Here is a 7,386-nt window from a genome sequence, read left to right on the forward strand (position 1 = left end):
CAGCTGATGCAGTATTTCCTTTTCTTATTACATAGGGCAACTAATTGATTAATCAGTGCTCTCCGTTCCAAGCTATGAATATTAGTTTGAAATTATCCTTGTTGAATAATCTGCACTGGAGTATGCATGGCTGTGCATGTGAGAGGCAGAGAGAGAGGTTTCCAGAGAGATCAGGCAGATGAGAGATGCTGCTTTTCTCACTCTTTCTTAAAGAAAGATCTTTTTTCTCCCCTCAACAACAGGGTGCATGGTTTCGACTGAATGCTCACCTCTCAGTTATTTCCACTCCCCTGAATAAGCCTGTGGGGTTTTGGAAGAATTAGCACAGTTTGTTATAAACTATTACACCTAGCAAGCGCCAGCTATGACTTTTTCTTAATAATAATACCTCCTCACATTTGCAGTCATGTTTTACAAAATGCTTTATGGACATTATCTTGTCAGATTTTCACAATAACCCTATGAGGAAAGCAAGGCATCTATTATTAGGATCTGTTCATTTCTTACCTCCGATTAGACCCTGTCACTCACTTGCTCAGGAATTTGGGGTGACTCGCCATTTTCTCTATGATAAAATTCAAATGCTTAGCATTTAAGCTCTTTCACAATCCTGCTGCAGTCTCCTCTCCCACCCTACCTATGTGATTGTTATTGAACAATTCTGGGTTTCTGTTTTCTCATTTGACAGATGAGAAGGGCTGGTCTAGATAATCTCTGAGGTCCCCTGTGTTCCCTAGGAGTGGTGATGTCTATTCCGTTATCCCCACTTTCCATATAAGTGAGCTGGGACTCAGAAGGTAAGTGATCTGACCCAGATCACACAACTAGCAAGGGTCAGAGCTGGGATAAGAAAGCAAGTCTTTTGCTACCTGGTTCATTATTCATACCAGTATGCCAGTCTAGCTCCAAATGCAGGGGATAGAAAGAATAAAAAAGGAACTTGCAATTTTAATTCAGTTCATTAAGTATTTATTAAGTACCTACTATGTGCCAGGCACTGTGGCCCCTAAATGATTTAAATAAGCAGCGAACATCTGTGCCTACTTTACTTTCTGCTTTTGAGGATACAAGGATAAAAAATACAATGAGCTTTTAATGTCATCATTATTGTAACTTGGTTTATATGGCAATAAAACAATTGACTAACTTAGTCAATTTGGGCATAATTTTATTCTATTTAAATGTACCTTGATCTGAGTTCAAGACCCACATCTAACACATACTAACTGTGTGTCTCTGGGCAAGTCACTCAGCCTCTTGGTTTCCTTGGTTTCAACCACTAAAATGGAGATTCTTAAATTAAGGTCTATGAACTTTTTTGTTATATTTTGATAAGTTTTCAATGTAATTCACTTCCTTTGTAAGGCTGTGCATTTCACTTTATGTTTTAAGAACATGATTCAGAGAAGCAGTTCGCAGGCTTGACGCAACAGCTGAAGGAGTCCATGACACAGAAAAGGTTGAGAACCCCAGATATAAGACTGCAAGTTGCAAAGCAGTTGTTCATCTATAGAGACCAAATCCATAGATTGATAGAGACAGTTTCCTTGCTAGGAGTTCCAACACCAGTGAAATCATGAGTCTTAGAGCTAAAAAAAAGGAGGTGGGGCAGGAGATCAAAACATAAATATGTTTGTATATGTTATGTATAAATATGCTTTGTCCCTGATAATCACAAAACAGATTAGAAAAGATGTTCTAGGAAGATTGCTGCCCATCTCTAGCCAGTGCCTTCCTGGGTCAGGTTCTCTCTAACCTCCTAGTGTACAGGAAGAAGGCAGCCAGAGTATCAGTTGAGTCAAAGAAAGGCTGCTGAGTCTTCAGGGGGTTACCCATCCCTGCCCCTGTTGTCCTGAGAAGATTACATCACTCCCAGTCCCTGTGAGTCTCAATAGTTTCAAAGAGGATGGAGTGCCATTCCATGCTGTCTAACCCAACCTTAAGGAGCTACTAAGGCCATTTTTTCCTAGGAGAGGGTAGGACCCTGCATTGGAAAAAAGGAAAAGTGAGATCAGTGCTCTCAGAGAAGGTCCTCCTTGTACTACCACATGAACTTTTGCCTTTATACTGCTCTTATCAATTATAAATGAGACCTTCAGATAGTAGCAGAGCTGGAAAAGGAGAGAGATCCACAAGACCACTAAGTGTCTGCAGGTCTTAGGCAAGCCACACAAAGTGTGGGCTCAGTTCATCAGTGAAATGACTTCAAATAGATGGCCTCCTCCCTTCTAACTAAATTCTTTCACTTTGTGAGACTGACAGAAGGAATGAAGATCAGGTAAAGCCTTTATTCATCCCCTCGTCACCCCTCTCACCCCTCCTACTACTCCCTTCTCATTAATCATGGTTAGGCATCTTTGGGTCTACCTAAGGAAATCCTTACTCCCACCCGCCATATCAATTTAGGAAAAGAGTGGAAGTGAAGGAAAGACCTAGAGTTTTGGGGAAGGATTCCTGATATGAAGACTGACTTCATTGAGTTCCTCCCTTCAAGAGGAAGACAGGATGGGGAAATGGAAAGAATATTCCTAGTCTCTGCTAAGAACTCCTATGTAACTTTCAGTGAGTCATGAGTCATCTGTTAAACGAAGGGTTGAACTCTAAAGTCCCATCATCAGCTAAAATTTTCTGACTTAAGTTCTTTAACAAGCAGAGTGTCATAAGGTATGGAAGGATGTTGGGTCCATAAATATTCATCACTTACTCTGTGCCAGGCACTGTGCTAAACACTAGGGATACAAAAAAAAAAATGGTAAAAAGTGATCTCTGTAGTCAAGGAGTTTAAATTCTAAGAGGGGAGGAAAAAAGAAAAAGGAACACAGAAAAGAAAAATGTTAGCTCCTCAATCATTCTCTCAAATAAGAACAAGAATTTGGGCATTGAAAGGAGAATGAGGGAGATAATACTCACATGCTATTCCATTCAATTCAACAAACATGACACCTTGCTTTGCTTTTTATTAGTTATTTAGGTCTATCTCATCTCTTCTACTAGATCAAAGGTTTTTGAAAAGCAGGGATCATATTTTTGTACCCTTGCAGCCCACCCCAGGTTACCTGGTCTACATAAAGCAGATGTTCAGTTTCAGGAATGGAATTTTTCCATTCTTCTCATAGAAGAACCATGACCAGCAGGTAGCCGATCTCAGTTCCATCTAAGGAAGAGTCTCTAAACAATTAGAGAAACCTCCAGCATAGAGCTGTAATAATCCTTCTACCGATTTGCTCTCTCCTAGAGAGATATTTTTGAGAGGAAAAGTTGACCTTGCTTAAAGGTGACCATAAATGTGACCTTTGTTGTCACTGTCAATTTGAATTTAAATCCATTGAGTTTAAACCCAGTGTGTTTTTGTGTGTGCGCATATGTATGTGTACATATACATTTATATATACATATGTGTATGTATACACACATATATGTGTGTATACATACAAACATACACACATTATTCAATTAGCTAGCTAAACAGAGCTGCCATTCTATAATGGTCTAAATAGCTATGCTTCTCATAGGCATGGTTAACTGAATATAAACTATATAGTACCTATGACCCAGTCAGTTATACCTTTCCTTAAAAAATCAGCTCTTATTGTTTTAACATGTAATTGGGGTAAATGAAATATTATATATTTTAAAAACAACTCTTTATTAGTTGGAGAGAAAAGATGGTCTACTAGATAAAGAGCTGACCTCAAGACCAAGAGGATCTGGGTCCAATTACCTCTTCTCTCTGACCCATAATGGTTCTGTGACCCAGACAAGGCATTTGACCTCTCTGCGCTCTAGGCATCCTCTAAGACTATACATTTCTGAAAAGGTGCTGGACTTGCTTTGATGGAAGGAGTTTCCTCATACAATGCATGTCAATGAAAACACATATCTAGACTCTATCCTATTAAAATAAAGCAAAACAAGCAATGCCTAAATGTGCTGATGCATTTATAAGATTTGAAAAATATAAATTAAGAAGTTCAATGAGGAAGCTTTGCACATGTTCTCAAACATTATCAATAAGGTCTGACACTGGTTCTATTTCAAGACTGAGCTGTTTGTGGAGTATAACAACTGGCCCTGAAGCCTTCCAGGCCTGTGCTAAGCTCTGGTGGGTGTTGCAGGATATCAAAGCAGCTGGGTGCCAAAATCAGCTTTCTCCCACCTTTGTTCAGAATCACAGTATCTATTTTCTCAGGATAATGAGCCTTTTTGTCCTTCTAATTTTCTTACTCTCTTTTTCCTTTGTGGTAAATGCAGAAAGGAGTAACTTTCCATGCATTTTATGGATCTTAGCAAAACCCTAGGATGATGCTCTTTCCATCAGGACAATATATTCTTTCTCTTGACTCTTTTTTCTCTTTTGCAGCTCCCTACTTTTTGAATCTAGGGTGTGGTGTCAACACAGAAATTGGAAAATCATGCTCACTAACCCTTTATTGCCTGCAAATTTCTAACAGGACTTCTGTCACAGACTCAAAACTATAGATTGCTTCTTAAAGAGGCAATACCTTTCTCCATCTCCCCTGCCCCCTCAAAAGAAACCCAAGCTTTTAACACACATATTCAAACTGAATGCGTTTGAATAATATAATGTAAATAGCACAATGGAGTAGGAAGATCTGAGTTAGATATTATTTGTTATTTATTGCTAAAATCATACAGACTCTGTGAAAGTCACCACCTTTCTGGTCCTCTAAATCCTATGATTTTCCCTATAGGTGAAAGCACAGCAGCTCTGATACCAAAGGAGCTAGATTCAAATCCTACTTTTGACACTGGGGTCATCTCCAGTCATCCTGATGAATATCTGCTCATTGGACTCGGATGGCTCAGGAGGAGAAAGTGAGGCTGGTGACTTTGCACAGCCCTCCCTCATTCAAAACAAAGTCAAGTGCAAGTCATGTCATCATTTCTCTGATAGCATAATCTTCTTCAAAAATGAAGGATGAACACAACAACTTTTGACACTATCTATGTGACTCAGGAGCAAGAAACTTGAACCCTAGGTCTCAGTTTCCTTTATCTGTAAAATGAAGGATTTGCACAAGATGGCCTGTGAGATCTCTTCCAACTCAAAATCTTTTCATTCTTGAAACAGAAGTCTGAAGAAATTTTCTTTAAATGGCATTTCCTCCTGATGGAAACCCCTGTTAATGCCCTGACACTCATTGCCTCCCATAAAGTGTTCTCCTAGGCACATAGGGGAGGAAAGTGACCTGTGTGTACCAAATATTGTATTAGTTAACATTATAATATAATTATAATTAATTATATTAATGATTATTATATTATTATTCCAAAGAGAACTCAACTCTTGCCTCCTACTAAGAGCCTACTTTCCAAAAGGACAGCCTAGCTACTATCAATGAACATCCAAACCAGGGGTGGGGAACCTGCAAACTCAAGGTCACATATGGCCTTCCAGGTCCTCAGATGTAGCCTTTTGACTGAGTCCAAGTTTTGCAGAATAAATCCTTTTATAAAGGGAATTTGTTCTGTGAAGTTTGGATCCAGTCAAAAGGCTGCATCTGAGCACTTAGAGGGCCACATCTGGCCTTGAGGCTGCAGGTTCTCCACTCCTGATAAATGGTCAAATATTCTAAGAAAAAGTATTGACTAATGTTGCATATTTTTCTTTTCCTTCTTTATTGTTCTTTAGGTTTAGGCAGCTCTCCTTTGCTATAGGTGGGAAGATAACTCAAACGGATCCTTGCTCCCCAATAGATCCAGGCAGGAATAAGAAAAAGAAAAATCCAAACTAAATTCTATGTTCCCTAACAAGGTAATTATGTGATCCTGAATGATGGCAAAAAGAAATAAAAAGTAAAGGATGGGTATTAGAGATTTGGTGATGGTAGTATCATCTGTTGGACTTGGGTTTTTCTTGTACATGAGAAATAAGGGAGAAATCAGGCAAAGCTTCAGCCCCTGGAAATTAGGTGAATGGCTGTGACCTGAAAGATATGTTCAAGCCATGTGGGAGTTTAGGGGAAAGAGAATAACCTCACTTTTGAACTTGTTGAGTTTTTTGTTGTTGTGTTCATCCTTCACTGCTGAAGAAGACCATGCCATCAGAATTTTTTTTTTTTTGAGTGAGGGAGGGCTGGACAGGTCACCAGCCTCACTTCTCCTCCAGAGCCATCTGAATCCAGTGACCAGATATTCATCAGGATGACTGGAGATGACCCAGGATGAGGCAATTGGGGTTAGGTGACTTGCCCAAGGTCACACAGCTAGTTGAGTGTCAAGGGTCTGAAGTGAAATTTGAACTCAGGTCCTCCTGACTCCTGCACTGGTGCTCTATCTACTGCATCACCTAGCTGCCCCTAACTTTTTGAGTTTAAGGTTGCTGTGGAACCCATATGGAGATTAGGGAGAGACTGAGACCAAAAATGTAGATTTGGAAGTGATAATGTGTAGAAATAGGAATGATTAGGGTTGCAAATGCCCAGGTCCATGTATGGAGAGCTTTCATTTTGTCTTTAAAGAAAAGGAAAAAACACTCCAGAATCTTAGAGGAAGCCCTAGTTATCTCTTCAAAAGAACAGGAAAGTTTTTTTCTCTTTTCTTCCTACAGGCAAGGAGAATAAGTGGCTGTCATTTCCATGCTATCTAAGAAGATCTGAAGATATGATTCTCTTCCAAGAAGCCCTCATAGAAGAAACAGTGATAATAATGAATAATATTTTAAAATCTCAATTTGGTTTCGTGCATGTAGAAATGGAGGTGGGGGAATTGTATTTTCACTCCTTATATTCATGTCTTATAGAATTATAATATATATTATATTATATATAATAAAGTATAACGTCTTATAGAATTGGTCTCCATTCCAGTGTAGATGGGCAGTCATGTTCACCTTTTCTGGTGTTGTTTTCCTTACCCAAGTTCTATCTCAGACCCTGAGGCCAATGACAAGGTAGCAGATTCTGAAGTCTCTGTCCCCTCCCTGGCAACACAACAAACTTCCTCAAAGACCAATGGCAGACCTTGGGAACCCAAAATAATCATATGTCTTCTCTACTGTAAGTAGCTCATGTTGTGAAGTCTATCTCATAGGGTTTTCCCATTTTTGTAGGCCAACTCCTTCTTCATGGCATGATTCATATCAATGAGCAAAATAAAGGTTTGGTTTTTGTTTGTAATCTTTGTTGTGTGCGTGTGTGTGTTTTAACTAATGTCCCTTAAATTGAAAGCAACAGGTCTTTTCACACACACACGCACACACACACACACACACACACACATATACATTTTAAAAAAGGAAAATACTGTTATAATGTTTCAGGGTTGATGATTCTAAATATCTCTTTGCCTTTTTCAGTAAATATCATATTTGAAGAAAGGCTGCTGTGAAGTAGTGATTCTACAGAGCTGGAATTAAGTCAGGAA

At 39.1% G+C, this 7,386-nt stretch overlaps 1 long non-coding RNA gene across 1 annotated transcript; it reads left to right on the forward strand.

Moving 5' to 3' along the window:
• The first annotated feature begins 688 nt into the window (after positions 1-688).
• On the forward strand, positions 689-7,139 carry LOC140506613 (uncharacterized). Its single transcript, XR_011968011.1, has 3 exons — positions 689-797; positions 5,654-5,776; positions 6,572-7,139. It is a non-coding gene; the product is annotated as an uncharacterized lncRNA (long non-coding RNA).
• Positions 7,140-7,386: the final 247 nt, after the last annotated feature.

This window comes from Notamacropus eugenii, chromosome 5 (genome assembly GCF_028372415.1).
Source record: "Notamacropus eugenii isolate mMacEug1 chromosome 5, mMacEug1.pri_v2, whole genome shotgun sequence".
Classification (NCBI taxonomy): Eukaryota; Metazoa; Chordata; class Mammalia; order Diprotodontia; family Macropodidae; genus Notamacropus; species Notamacropus eugenii.